The sequence below is a fragment of the Diabrotica virgifera genome, chromosome 1, assembly GCF_917563875.1.
Source record: "Diabrotica virgifera virgifera chromosome 1, PGI_DIABVI_V3a".
Classification (NCBI taxonomy): Eukaryota; Metazoa; Arthropoda; class Insecta; order Coleoptera; family Chrysomelidae; genus Diabrotica; species Diabrotica virgifera.
The window spans coordinates 251,656,551-251,671,190 of NC_065443.1; the positions used below are offsets into that span (position 1 = coordinate 251,656,551).

Below are 14,640 nucleotides of genomic sequence, written 5' to 3' on the forward strand. Positions count from 1 at the left end.
AGCATACATTAGGCACCATGGAATGCTACCCTGTAGTTTCGCTGTTATCTTGTCCAAAACTAATGAAAATAAATAAGGACTAAGCACCGAGCCTTGGTGCAGTCCTACTTTCACCTGAAATTTATCAGTCTCTCCCACACCTGTCCTAGCACTAGTCGTTACTCCCTCATACATATCCCTCACAATCTTTACATATTCACCAGGGACTCCTTTCTTATTGAGTGCCCACCACAGAATCTCTCGAGGAACTCTATCATATGCTTTCTCAAGATCAATGAATACCATATGAGCTTTTGTGTCTTTACTCCTGTATTTTTCCATCAACTGCCTTATAATGAATATTGCATCTGTTGTTGATCTGCCCTGCATAAAGCCAAACTGATTCTCGGATATTTCGGTCTCTTCACATATCCGTCTATCAATTACTCTTTCCCATATTTTCATGGTGTGGCTAAGCAGTTTTATAGCCCTGTAGTTTGTACATTGTTGTATATCTCCGGGTTTTTGTAGACAGGTACTAGTATACTGCTTCTCCATTCGTCTGGCATTTGTCCAACTTCCATAATTCTATTAAATAAACCTGCTAGCCACCTTGTTCCTGTCTCTCCCAATGCTCTCCATACTTCCACAGGAATATCATCTGGTCCTACCGCTTTTCCTTTCGTTCCTTTTCCGTTGACTCTACAGGCTGTCTGTCAAATTCTTCATTTAATAAGCTATCAAAGTACTTTCTCCATTTTTTTTGACATCCTTTTCGTGAACTAGTATTTTATTATTTTCATCTCGGATATATCTAATCTGATTAAAATCTTTTGCTTTCTTTGCTCTCTGTTTGGCTATTTTATATATCTTCGTTTCGCCTTCCCTGGTATCAATTTGATCGCATAAGCTTGAATAAGCTTCTGCTTTGGCTTTTGCTACTGCTACTTTCGCTTTCTTTTTCGCCACCATATAGTTTTGAAGATCTGTGTCGGATCTGGTTTCTTGCCACTTTTTCATAATGTTCGCTTCTCTTTTATTTTTCCTTGTACTTCGTTTGACCACCAAGTCTCTTTATCCTCAAAATTGTTTCCTGACGTTTTCCCAAGTATTTCAATAGCAGTCTCTCTGATAATGGTGGCCATTTTTCTCCAAATTGTGTTAGGGCTTCCTTTCATGTTTCAATATATTTTGTCTACTATTCTTTCCCTGAATAGACCTTCTTTCTCATATTTTAGCATCCACCATTTGATTTTTTATGGTCCTCTTCGATATTTTTGTTTAGTTTCGCTTTTTACTTCGATGTCCAGAACAAGCAGCTTATGTTGTTGGCTGACTGTCTCACTAACTATTACCTTGCAGTCCTTGCATTCACGTATGTCTTCTTTCCTTATCATGAAGTAGTCTATTTGGGATTGATGTTGTCCACTTTTGTAGGTAATAAGTTGAGTTTCTCTCTTTTTAAAGAATGTGTTAACAATCGCCATATCCAATGCTGTTGCTAATTCAAGCATGTCATCTCCAGCTTTATTTCTAGTTCCAAAGCCTAATCCCCCATGTATTGTTTCATATCCTGCCTTGGCTTGGCCCACATGTGCATTGAAATCACCTCCTATTATAACTTTCTCCTCTGCTGGAATATCACTAAGTACGTCTCCTAATTGGTCATAGAAAGCTCTTCTTTCATTCTCACCCAGACCTGTTTGGGGAGCATACACACACACAACATTCAATACCTCTTTATCAATTACAAATTTCACTGACATCATTCTATCACTCGTTCTTACAACTTCTACTACATTATCCTTCATTTCACTATCAGCAATTATACCAACTCCATTTCTAGTGTTACTACTCCCTACATACCACAATTTGTATCCTTCACCTAGTTCTTTCGCCTTTTGTCCTTTCCACCTAGTTTCTTGAATACAAGCAATTTGAACTCTTCTTCATTTGAGCGCATACACTAACTCCAGACTCTTACCTTTAAGACTACCAATATTCCAAGACCCTATCCTGATTTGTCTAACCTGTAATGGTGTTCCCCCTGAGATAGTCCTCACCGGAGATCCGAACGGAGGCTCATTTTACTTCCGGAATATTTTACCTCAGGAGATGCCATCATTTCAGTATAAGTTTTTGTTGCGTTGGAGAAGGTCTTTTCATTTTTATGGCCTGAAAAGCTTTTCTTTTGGATATTTGATGCCTGAATGCCTTTTCTATCAGCACCATACCCTGCCCTGCCCTGCACGTTTAGCCAATACACCACCAATGCAACTAAAGTGCAGTATTACCCCACACCCGCCTGCATTTTTCTGTATAGGCCAGGATCCCTACTGTAAGGACTTCCCTATAAGCCAATGTATTGTTGTCCGTATCCCGCCACTAGGAGGCACGTACTTTATTCGGGATACAGCTGTTTAAAATTGTCGACCAATCCAAAAGTCAATACTTAATTAATGTTTAATTACGTCGGTCACAAAGTTCCGGGCCTAACTAGTAAAACATTTTTGCCATAATTATTTTTTATCCATCAAAATAATCTCGCGGCGATACATCCATTACAACGCTTTTTCTAATTTTTCCATGTCGCTCTTGTAAAACAATTGATCTTTGCCTTCAAAATTTGCTTCAGTTTCGGCGATTACTTCCTTATCGGAGCGATATCCCTTGCAACGGTGCATTTTTTAGATCGGATCAAGGTGGTCGTCGCTAAGGCTCAGATCGGGATTATATAGGGTGAGGCAGATAACTGGCCTATTAGACATATCTTGAGAACTAAAGGCAACTGAATCATGAAAATTGAAATAAAGGAGTTTTGAAGGATGATCTATTAAATGTAAATATTTTTATCTCTTTGCAACTTCCGGTTATACCGGAAGTTCCTTATAACTTCGTTTTTTTTTAATAGGACACTCTGTATATTTTTACATTTTTGGATTCTCTTCGATGTCTTCTTTCTTAAAATATGAGGTTTTGTAATATTATACAGGGTATTTTAAAAGATAATTACGTTTTTTTAATAATTTCGTAGCAATATTCACACCCTGTAGAATTGTAGTAGTTTGACATCTAAAACTCTACTTACGCTCAAATGATTTTTAATATACTCTACTATTGTTAAGAATCATTAGTATAGCTAAATTTTTAATTTTAGTATACAGGGTTGGTCGAAACTCGGAGTGAGTATTTTCTGAGTTTTCTTAAATGGAACACCCTGTATTTTTGTATTGTAGTGAAGGGATATTTTATAGTACTTTTTTATTTCTTAAGCATTCCCTATACCTAACTGCTTTAATTTGTGAGTTATTGGTGATTCAAGCTAAATATTAATTGCAACAAAATATATGTAAAATTTTATTAGGTTGGCCGTGAAAATACTCAATCCCAAATAATTTTTCAGAAATAAATACATATTAATCCAGACTGGTCCTTAAAATTACCAATAATGGTTTAGCTATCAAAATATCGACGTAGTTAAGATTGTTGGTGCGATTAACAATTAAGCACAAACTAAAGCAGTTAGGTATAGGGAATGCTTAAGAAATAAAAAAGTACCATAAAATATCATTTCATTACAATACTAAAATACAGGGTGTTTAATCCGGTCAACTTAGACATCAAAATGCTTGACAAATAACAAAAATTGCCGGAGAGCCAAATTTTGGTGGAGAGCTAGGGTATACCATAACAAATAAAGTTTAAAAAGTCCCCATCGATCCCATGTGTGCGTCAAAAGTTATTCGGGGTCAAAGGTCAAAATTTGAGATTTTTTGGATTTTTTTCGAAAACGGTAAGTTTTATCAAAAAAAAACCTCAAACCAAAGTTGTAGATCTTAACATTCTCTACAAAAATAGTCCTTACAATTTTTTTCCTAAGAGTTACCATTCCTGAGATATCGCGATTTTAAAAGTTACTTTATACATTATATGCACATATAAGCCACGTATATACATATGTGGCCCTTAAGACAAGTATAAATGCCTATTTGTGTTTCTTTTATATAGTACAGTAGAGCGTCGATAATCCGAACTAATTGGTACAGGGGTAGATCGGATTATCAAATTGTTCGGATTATCGAACATATGTTCAAAATACATACAAAGCTCATAAACATATATGTACATATGTATATACGTTTTAGTTACAAGGAATAAAACACCTGCATTATAAACAAATATATTGTATGTATTTCTGCATAAACAAAACAAAAATCCGCGGTCCGCATGAGTATCACTGAAGCTTTTGAGGATGAGATTGAAAAATTGTTTGAGTATGAATTAGCTCCTTACCCCTTAACACTTTTCGATGCAGCTGGATACAGTAAAACAACAAAGTCAGAAATTTATGATTGCTTTGAATCAGTCAATACTGAAGTTGATCGTAGAAACGCTACTTACATTATTGATGGAGGGTACATCACGTTGTGTGGGATCGAGAAGAAACCTTTAGCGTTATTTTTGATAAATATGTTCAGTATCTACGCAGACATTACGGGCTTACAGTGACAGTGGTATTTGACGGCTACAATGACTCGACAAAGAATATTAAAGCTGCAGAACAACGTTGTCGAACTACAAAAACATCATCGGGTTCCGAGATTATCTTTGATGAAAATATAACAGTTCCAGCGAATCAACAACAATTTTTCGCCAACATTAATAATAAATCTCGTTTCATTTCCATGTTAACTGACAAATTAACAGCTGCGAATATTGAAGTGAAACAAGCTAAAAATGACGCAGATGTCCTTATAATTGAGACAGCAATTGAAAAATTTAAGGCAACAAACACAACAATTGTAGTTGGTGAAGATGTTGATTTGTTGGTACTGATTACTGCAAGGACTCCAGTAGATAAAGTTATTTATTTTCTGAAACCTGGCCTAGATTCCGTGCACTGTAGATATCTACATGTCGCTTTCTATCGATATTTGAGTATCAAAATATATGAATTTTTAGCTTTAATTGAATTATTTTCTAGTTTTGCTCTAGTTTATCAATTAGAGTATAACCTAGCAAAACTAGAACATAATTCAATTAAAGCTAAAAATTCAAATATTTTGATATTCAAATATCGATAGAAAGCGACATGTAGGTATCTACAACAGTGCACGGAATCTAGGCCCTGGAAGGGCTCAACAGCGAACAGAGATATATTCTTCGAATAGTTTATCGGCTTATCCCAAATGCCAAAAGTACATTTTATTTTTACATGCGATAACCGGCTGCGACACTACGTCCGCAATGTACAGAAGGGGCAAAACGTCAGTACTTAAATTATTCGAAAAAATAGATTTGACTGACTGCTGTAAAGTTTTTACAGAACTTGATTTTACACCGCAAACAATAATTACGGAAGGAATTCGCTTTCTTCTTGCGGTTTTAAGCTCCAAAAAAAATTATTTGTTTTGATAAATACCGATACTTAACTTTTGTAAAAAATACGCGAAACAAGAAACAAGTACAACTATCATGTCTTCCTCCAACATCAGCATCTGCTTTTCAACATTTGTATCGAGTATATTATCAAGTTCAAACATGGCTAGGCAATGAACTGAATCCAGAAGACTGGGGTTGGAAATTAATAGATAATACTCTGGAACCGATTAAAACCTTACTCCCACCTGCTCCAGAAAAACTCCTTAATACTATTTTTTGCAATTGCAAAAAAGGTTGTAGTGCCAAATGTGGATGTAAAAAAGTCGGGTTGCTGTGTTCTGTAGTGTGTACCAACTGCCAAGGTCAGTCTTGCTCAAATGTCCAGTTTAGTACAACAGAGGAAGACTCCTGTGATTTTAATGAAGAGACCAATGACTCAGTCACATTTGAACAATTTTTGAACATCCAGCAAGAGAAATAGGAAGAAGATGAAATCGAAGAAGACTTGACTGTTGAAGTAGACTTTCAAGAATATGAATCTGATTAAAGTATCTAAAGAAATCAAAACAATAGTTAATCTAATAATCAATAGCAATATCAATAATTAATATCAATAATAAGGTAATATCTAGAACTTGACCGGTATTGTTTTCTTAAATTATCCTAAAATTGTCAAAACAGTTAGTGGAGTAGGCCTACAGGGGAAACCACGGTAAAAAAACGCGCCGAGTACACTACCTCACAGGTGGTGTGGAAACGTGAGCATATCATGTATAATGTGACTCTTTGAATCGCGATATCTCAGGAATGGCAACTCTTAAGAAAAAAATAGTAAGGACTATTTTTGTAGAGAATTTTAAGATCTACAACTTTGGTTTAAGGTTTTTTTTTTGATAAAACTTACGGTTTTCGAAAAAAATCCAAATAATTTCAAATTTTGACCTTTGACCCCGAATAACTTTTGACGCACACATGGGATCGATGGGGACTTTTTAAACTTTATTTGTTATGGTATACCCTAGCTCTCCACCAAAATTTGGCTCTCCGGCAATTTTTGTTATTTGAAATGTCTATATAGGCCGGGTTAGTTCCATTTAAGAAAACTCAGAAAATACTCATTCCGAGTGTCGACCAACCCTGTATACTAAAATTAAAAATTTAGCTATACTAATGATTCTTGACAATAGTAGAGTATATTAAAAATCATTTGAACGTAAGTAGAGTTTTAGATGTCAAACTACTAAAATTCTACAGGGTGTTAATTTTGCTACGAAATTAATAAAAAAAACGTAAATATCTTTTAAAATACCCTGTATAATATTACAAATCCTTATATTTTAAGAAAAAAGACATCAAAGAGAATCCAAAAATGTAAAAATATACAGGGTGTCCCATTTAAAAAAAACGAAGTTATAACGGTATAACCGGAAGTTGCAAAGAGATGAAAATATTTTCATTTAATAGATCATCCTTCAAAACCCCTTTATTCCAATTTTCATGATTCTGTTGCCTTTAGTTCTCGAGATATTTCTAATAGGCCCTTTATTTGCCCCACCCTGTATAGTCAATATAGTGGATGCGAAAGCAGTTTAAAGCTCGATTCGTGCATTTTTGTCATCGTTTTCATCGACTGTGATACGGTTGCATTTGTCTTGATGAAACAACAATTTTTCCTTCAACAAACGAGGCCTTTTCTTTGCTATTTCGGTCTTCAAATGCTCCAATAAACCAATGCAGTAGTCGCTGTTGATTGTTTCTCCATGTTTCAAATAGTCAATGAAAATAATTCTTTGGAGGTCTCAAAATACAAAGGCCATAACCTTTCCGACCATTTGTTGAGTCTTTGGTCGCTTTGGACGGCTTTCTCTAGGTGCTATCCACTCAGATGTGAATATAAATAGATGTGTAGTATATATGTTACAGTTCAAGTTGATTCTCAGTTAGAGTTGACTTTTCCTAGTTCGAGTCAACTCCAACTGAAACGAGCAGTAAAAGTTGATTTTAAAAATTTAAATCAACTTTTACTAGTTGGAGTTGACTCTTCCTGGATCGATTCAGTAAATGTTGATTATACGAGAATCTCAAGTGCATTTTTGATGAGTGTGCGTTTCTTTGTTTTGACCGTTTCAACTACTGCCTGTAACATCGCCCCCGTTAGGTAAATTATTCTGATTCGATATTTTGCACAAACTTAGTCAAAGAAATACACAAGCGCGGCTCCTCCTTAGGGTCAATTGGTCAATGACCCCCCTAAAATAATCTCATAAAAATACCAATTTTATTAAAAATATCTTTTATCTAAAACTTCACTCTGAAATATAAAATTCTCTCTCAGCAGTCTGCATTGGCAAAACAAATATAATAGATATAATAACGTCGCGCCTCGCGCTATACACAAGCCCGTGGCTGGGCCGTATTTTAAATTGTCTATATACAGTTCTTATGGCTTATGGACAAATGCATGTAAAATAGAAAAGAGACGGCAGATAGCAATTTCGTGGGCGAGAGTGGGAGTGACCTTTCCGTCGTATACCTCTAGTAGAGTCGACGGCCTCACGTTTAGTTAGTTACCGTCTGCTGACCGCACTTCACGGCAGGTCTATATCGATCGCGGCGTATTTGCGTAATTTATTTTGTTTTGTTGGATTTTTTTGTGATTGTAACAAAAACAAGATGAGTGTTGTTGACGAAATAATTGCCTTAAAATCTGCTGGAACACTAAATTATGAACGGCGGCTTGAGAAAAAAGAAAGTGGTCGACCAAAACCAAACATGAATTTAAAACAAACAACAAAGGATAGGGGTAAGGACATTCAAAGATATTTTAAAGAATCAATGTACAATTTGTGTGATTGGATTTGTGGCTGCAGTGTGAGAAATGCATTTTTTTGCTATCCGTGTTTACTGTTTTCGAATGACGCTGTATGGGCGAAAAATGGAGTAACTGACATTAAGCATTTAAAAGTGAAAATTACAAAACATGCCTCTTCAACTACTCATATAAATTCATCAATGAGTTACGCAAGTTTAGGACGTGTTAACATAAGACAGCAACTTGATAGTGTATATCGTAAATCTGTGCATGACTTTAATGAATTGGTATCTAAAAATAGGTATATTTTAAACAAACTAATAGACTGTGTAAAATTTTGTGGAGTTTTCGAAATTGCATTGCGCGGTCATGACGAAAGTGACAGCTCCAATAATCGTGGAATTTTTCTGGGCCTTATCGATTTTGTTTCTGAACTGGATTTAATGTTTAAAGAACACATTGAAAAAAGTACAGTATTTAAAGGAACATCGAAAACAATTCAGAACGATATTTTAGAATCAATGTTAGCCATTGTGCATACTCATATCATGAAGGAGATTGGCCAGACAAATTTTGTGGCCATTCAAGTAGATGAGACCACAGACAGCTCCAATAAAACGCAGATGATTATCATATTGCGATATGTATTAACTGGTATTGTACATGAAAGATTTTGGAAATTTGTTAACCCCCTAGGTACTACAGCACAACATTTAACTAATGTAATATTGGAAGAACTTCAATTATTAAAAATTAATGAAGCACCTGAAAAATTGATTGCCCAAAGTTACGATGGTGCATCAGTCATGAGCGGTAAACTGGGAGGAGTACAAACAAAAATTAAAGAAATATACCCAAATGCACACTTCATTCACTGCTATGCCCATCAATTTAATCTTATCCTCCAAAAAGCGGCGAGTCAACACAAACCGATAAAAATATTTTTTGCAAATTTACACGGATTTTCGTCCTTTTTCGGCCGATCTCCAAAACGTACGATGGTTCTGGATAGAGTGGTTAAAGTAAGGCTACCTAAAGCTGCGCCTACTCGATGGGCTTTCAATACAAAATGTGTTGAAATTGTATACACTTATAAAGATGATTTAAAATCTTGCTTAGAGGAAATTATTGATGAGGAGCAAGATGGTAACAATATAAATCAAGCAACTGGTTTAAAAAGACATTTGGAAGATGAGCATTTTTTATTTTGGTTAAATTTTTTCCATAAAATAATGCCCCATGTTGATATATTGTTTAAACAATTGCAAATGCGAGACATTGATGTTATATCTGTCAAAAATTGTATCCTGTCTTTTAACAACAATATCCAAATAATTAGAAATACTATTTTGGAATCAGAAGTACCAAGCACATCAACAGCAAAAAAAAGAAAAACTACTGCAGAGGATCCAAAGCGACGAACTGCACTTGAAATTTGTGATATTATTATATCTGAAATAAATCACAGGTTTAGTTTCAATGATCATCTCATGATTTCACAGTTATTCTACATAGAGAAATTTGAAGCATACACTACCAACTTTCCGCAAAATATTTTAAAAATGGTGACGGCTAATTATCCCACAGTGAATATTTCCAAACTAAAATCGGAACTTGAAGTCTTATATTGTCGTGAGGATTTTCGCAATAGTGCTGGTGCAGTAGCCATACTTCAGCTTTTTATTAACATGAATTTGTCTGAAACATTTTCTGAAGCAGTGAAGTTATTAAATATTTTGTGCACACTCCCTATGACAACCGTGGAAAGTGAGAGATGTTTTTCTACTTTAAAAAGAGTAAAAACATTCCTGCGTAATACGATGGGACAACCTAGACTTAGTGCCTTGTCTATGCTGAGCATCGAGAAAACGCTTGTCAAGAGCATTCCAAATTTCAATGAGAAGGTCATAGACTATTTTGCAGAACTAAAGGATAGAAGAATTGACTTAAAATATAAAAATATTTAAAGTAAGTTTCGTTTTAATAAATTTACAATTTATTATACTATAAATATTCCTATCTATATATCAGTCAATAACCTGTTCATACCATTTTTCCTATATTTTTTAAAAGATTTACTCTAAAAAAAGACAAATTTAATTTTCGGAAAACTAGGGTAAATAGTATTGAGTTTTATCTAAGTCTGTATTTTTTATCTAAAATATAAATGCTAAAAGATCTTTTAAATACTTTAAAAAATCAACAGTTTGAAGTTTTCAAACCAAAATGACCCCCCTGAAGATTGACCCACGAGCCGCCGCTGGAAATACATCCGTATAACAATACTTATAACAAATACACAGGGTGTCACGCGGTACCGCGGTCGAAAAATTGTTTAACTAATTTCAGTAAAGTCAGTCAGTAAAGGGACTCTTTATCGAACGAGTCTGATATTACGAGCAGAGGAACAGACGCGTTCGATATATTATCAAGTTCGGTTTCGGTCGCTGACCAGCGAATAGAACACACGTGTTTAGCTCGTATCTTAACTCGATTCTCGGGCAGATATAGCAATAAAACAATTGTGTTATACAAAAGTGCAGTGTAACTATAAACCAATATATGTAGGTACACAAATAAACAACCTAATTAGTTAACTAATTATACAGTGAAAAAATCGGAAAAAAGTAATTCCAACGATAAGGAATTAAATTCTTGTGTAAAGTGATAAAAACTTGTGTGATATCGAATATAAACAAAGCAGGTTTTTGCAGTAGGTGGAAACAAAACAATATTGTGAATGGTGTATTTCTACAGGAAAATAAAGCATATTAATAAACAGAATCAGCTGTAAGTAGAAAACTTTATTATAATATAATTAATTTTATTATAAACAGATAACCAGGGCCGGATTTTGATTTTGATTTTTACCTAGGAATAAAAGTGCTGGAAAAGTAGTAACGGCTAGCGCGGGTGCGGGTGGGAATTTGAACTGTGAGTAGAGTTCTCCACGAAACTTCACCCGTGACGCATTGACTAATAACTCTAGCACGAAAAATAACTAGGAATTAAGAACAATGAGTTCAGATAGCGAATTAGATGATGAAATGAAAAGGAGAAGGGAAGAGGAGGAACATCCCAGCAAAAAATCAAAAATAACAGCTAGAACATCACAAAAAACAGATGAAGATAACATAAGTGGAATGGAACAAATGATGAAAATGATGAGGGAATTAGCAATGGATATAAAAGACATAAAAAAAGAACAATATAGATCTGGAGACGAAATCACACAACTAAAGAATGAAATTAAAGAACTGAAAGATCAACAAAGCGGCTACAAAGATGAAATAAAAAAGCTGCGAGAAACAAACGAAAAAGCTATAAAACAAATAGGTCAATTAGAAAAAGAAATTAGTATAGCAAATGAAAAAATAGAGAAATTGGAAAGAGAAAGAAAGAGAAAAAATGTAATAATACAAGGAATAAAAATTGATACAAATGATCAGAAAGTTTTACGAGGGGCTATGGAGAATTTTATGGAAAAAGAGCTACAAGTTTCAGTAGATGTAAATGGAGCAAGGAAAATAGGAGAAAATACTGTCATAGTGGAACTCAACAGCGTGAAAAACAAAATAGAAGTAATGAAAAATAAAAGTAAATTAAAAACCAAAAAGGACGAAAGAATCTATATTAATGATGATATGTCAAAAGAAGAAAGAATTATTCAGAAAGAAATTAGAAGCAAGGCTATGGTAGAGAGGCATAATGGAAAAAATGTAAAAATAGGATACCAGAAGCTAATCATTAATGGTGAAATATGGACATGGAATAACAACCAACAACAACTCATAAAAGAGAAAAATATACAACCAAAAAACTAGCAATACAACGAAAGCAGACTGAAATAACGGAGATGACATGGCAAAGTACAGGTACACGAAATAGACAAAATGTACAGATTATTAATGAAAAGCAGCCCATAAAAGAACATATATTAGTAGGAACATGGAATGTAAGAGGAACATACGAAGAAGGAAAACTGAAACACCTAGTAGATGAATGTAAAAAATATAAATTCGAAATAGTAGCACTACAAGAAACGAAACAACTAGGCCAAAACTCAATGGAAATAAATGACTATTTATTTTTCAATAGCGGAGGCGAAAATAGAATGTTAGGCACAGGATTTGTAGTAAACAAAAAGCTGAAAGATCTAATCGTTGACTTTAAACCAATTTCAGAGAGAATATGCATACTAAGAATAAGAGGAAAATACCAAAAAATAACATTTATAAACATACATGCACCGACTGAAGAGAAAAACATAGAGATAAAGGAAGACTTCTACAGTCAAATAGATACAGTATTCGAAAATATTCCCAAATACGATATAAAAATAGTACTAGGTGATGCTAATGCCAAAATAGGAAAAGAAGAAATATACACACCCACCATAGGAAAATATAGTCTGCATGAAACAACGAATGAAAATGGTCACCTCTTAATAGATTTTGCAAAAGAAAAAAACATGATCGTTATGAGCACGTACTTTCAACACAAAAGAATATATCAAGGAACATGGAGATCACCAGATGGAAAAACCATAAATCAAATAGATCATGTGCTCATCGAAAAAGACATGGAAAAATGTATAAAGAACATAAGAACATATAGAGGACCGGATGCAGACACAGATCACTTTATAGTCGGAATACAACTTAAACAGGTTATACCAGTTCTTAGAAATCAACAGAAAAAAAGGTACAAAGTAACTAAACCTATTAGACTACTGTCAGAAGAAGAACAAAGTAAATATGAAAGACTAGTCACTAGAGAACTGGAAAATATTGCAGAAAATGAAAACATCGAACAAAAATGGACGCAAATAAAAGTATGTATGACCAAAGCAGCGCAAGTCAGTAATAGAAATATAAAAGATGGATTCAAAGAATGGTTTGATGAAGAATGTAAAATAGAACTGGATGAAAGAAATAAGTTAAGACTCAAAATGATGCAAGTGAAAACACCAGAGATGGAGATACAATACAACGAACAAAGAAAACGAACTAAAAGAATCATAAGAGTAAAGAAAAGAAAGTACAACGAAGATAAATTGAAATGCATAGAAGAAAACTATAAAAATGGAGAAGTCAGGAACTTATATCAAGGAGTAAAAAATGAGAAAAAGGGGTTCCAAAGAAAACCTGTACACTACAAAAGCAAAAATGGAAGGAATTTAGTAAGCGACGAAGAAATACTGAGCAGATGGAGAGAATACTTCGAAGAGCTTCTAAATGAAATTCCCACAACAGAATATGCAGAAGAAGAAGAAGAAGGACCGAATGAAAATATTGATCAAGAAGAAATGCAGGAAAGACCGCCTAATGAAAAAGAAATAAAAGAAATAATAGAAAAACTAAAGAAAAACAAGAGCCCAGGTAAGGATGAAATAACAGCTGAAATGTTTAAATATGGAGGACCAGTACTAATTAAGCATTTGGAAAAGCTGATAAAAGAAATTTGGGAACAAGAACACATACCAAAAGAATGGACTGAAGCCACACTGTGTCCAATTCACAAAAAAGGCGACAAAAGTTTATGCCATAATTACAGGGGAGTAGCCCTACTAAACGTTGCATATAAAATACTTGCAGTACATATAAAAGACAAGATAACACAAAAGATAGATAATGACATAGGAGAATATCAATGTGGATTCAGAAGAGGACGCAGCACGGTGGATCAAATTTTCCTGCTGCGTGAGATACAAGCGGAAAGCTACGAATACGGAAAATCTACAATGGCCCTATTCATTGACTTTAAACAAGCTTTTGACAGAGTTAAGCGAAAAGAAATATACAAAGCACTATGTGAAATTGGAATTAGTAAAAAATTAATAAAGATGGTAAAAGTTACACTCAGAGAAACAGAGAACAGGGTTAAAATAAATGGAAAGGAAACAGATAAGTTTAGGGTCGGTGAAGGGGTACGACAAGGAGACCCACTGTCATCACTGTTGTTTAGTATCCTTCTTGAAGTAGTCATCAGAGAAGCCGAAATTAACAGGACAGGACTTGTATACCAACGAAAACACCAATGCTTGGCATTCGCTGATGACATAGTAATGATAGCCAGAAGCAAACAAGAATTACAAGAAATACTAAAAAGACTAGAGGCGATAGGAAGAAAGAAAGGGATATACATAAACGAAGAAAAGACTAAATATATGGAATGGACAAAACGAGAATACACACAAGGACAATACCTGACAATAAACACAGAGGCAAAAATATATAAATTCGAGGAAGTAGAAAGATTCCAATATCTAGGAGCGACATTCACTAGGAGACCAAATATAAAAGAAGAAATCCAAGCGAGAATTATGGCTGGTAATCGTTGTATCTTTGCTCTAAACAACTTATTGAGAAATAAGAACATATCTAGAGGGGCTAAGATAAGAATATACAAGACAGTGATAAGACCTATAGTCTTGTATGCCAGTGAAACATGGACGATGAACAAAT

The 14,640-nt window shown here is 34.4% G+C and overlaps 1 protein-coding gene across 1 annotated transcript in view; it reads left to right on the plus strand.

Moving 5' to 3' along the window:
• Positions 1 to 14,640, plus strand: part of LOC126879085 (F-box/LRR-repeat protein 16) — a 74,984-nt gene that overhangs the window by 7,173 nt on the left and 53,171 nt on the right. The gene's annotated exons all lie outside the window — the stretch shown is intronic.